Source organism: Ustilago hordei, assembly GCF_900519145.1.
Source record: "Ustilago hordei strain Uho2 genome assembly, contig: UHO2_contig_38, whole genome shotgun sequence".
Lineage (NCBI taxonomy): Eukaryota > Fungi > Basidiomycota > Ustilaginomycetes > Ustilaginales > Ustilaginaceae > Ustilago > Ustilago hordei.
The window spans coordinates 22,501-24,173 of record NW_024545277.1 but is presented as its reverse complement, the minus strand read 5'-3'; positions in this window follow the sequence as shown (position 1 = coordinate 24,173).

The window sequence follows — 1,673 nt, the reverse complement described above, 5'->3', positions numbered from 1 at the left end:
TGACAGTGTGTGTTTTCCAGTGTTAGATCCTAGTTTCCTATCTGAGCTCATTGAGTACACTCTCGACCGGCCGAGTGTGTGTTCATATCTGTGTAGTTTCATCATTGAGTCCCACATTCGGCCGGCCGTTGCCAGGCAACTCCCCGCCGAGTTCATCCAAAAGGGTGGGGTCATGCAGGGCCTGCATTTTGTGGTCACCTTTTTTTCGACATTTTTTTGACTTTTTTTTGACAAAGTACTTCAGAGTGTGCTGACCAACTCAAAGTGGGATCGTCGAAAAAGTCGAGATTTTTGACGCGTCCGGTAAGCAATGTTAGACCTCCCGTCAACACACGCGCGCCAAGACACTTTTTCGACTTTTCGCGTGCGCGCATCAACATGTTAGATCATCGTGCCCATTTCGACTTTTCGAGCGCTCGCATCGACGTGTTAGATCAACGAAAGCTTTTCGACTTTTCGACTTTTTGACTTTTTGACTTTTCGACTTTTTGACTTTTTCGACTTTTCGACTTTTCGAACGCTCGCATCGACGTGTTAGATCATCGCAACCTTTTCGATTTTTCGACTTTTTGACTTTTTGACTTTTTGACTTTTCGACTTTTCGACTTTTCGACTTTTTCGACTTTTCGACTTTTCGAACGCTCGCATCGACGTGTTAGATCATCGCAACCTTTTCGATTTTTTCGACTTTTTGACTTTTTGACTTTTCGACTTTTCGACTTTTCGGCCTTTCGACTTTTTCGACTTTTCGACTTTTCGAGCGCTCGCATCGACGTGTTAGATCATCGAAAGCTTTTCGACTTTTCGACTTTTTCGACTTTTTGACTTTTCGCGCGCGCGCATCGACGTGTTAGATCTACGCGATATTTTCGATATTTTCGACTTTTCGACTTTTCGCGCGCGCACAAATGTTAGATCCTGTGAAATATCAACTCCAAAAAAAGTCCGAATTCCGATGTGGGCGCGCAAGGGTCCAAAAAAAAGCGTGAGCACCCCACCCCCTGGCAGGGAACGAATTTCCAGGTACCCTTTTGGACCAGTTCCACAGACTCCCCTACCCTGGATATACGAAAGAGGAGCAAATAGCTCAATGACGAAATCGAAAGTGCAAGCAGCTTAGGCGGCAAGCATCAGTACAAATCGGCAGCAACTGTGAACTTCTCTTTCCTTGAAAATTGGGGCAAATAGCTCATTGACGAAATGGAAAGTGCAAGCAGCTCAGGCGGCAAGCATCTGTACAAATTGTCGGCAACTGTGAACTTCTTTTTTCATGAAAATTGGAGCAAATAGCTCATCGCCGTAATGGAAAGTGCAAGCAGCTTAGGCGGCAAGCATCAGTACAGATCGGCGGTGACTGTGAATTCTTTTTTTCTTGAAAATTGAGGCAAATAGTTCGTCGACGAAATGGAAAGTGCAAGCAGCTTACGCGGCAAGCATCTGTACAAATTGTCGGCAACTGTGAACTTCTTTTTTCATGAAAATTGGAGCAAATAGCTCATCGCCGTAATGGAAAGTGCAAGCAGCTTAGGCGGCAAGCATCAGTACAGATCGGCGGTGACTGTGAATTCTTTTTTTCTTGAAAATTGAGGCAAATAGTTCGTCGACGAAATGGAAAGTGCAAGCAGCTTACGCAGCAAGTATCTTTACAAATCATCAGTGACTGTGAACTTCTC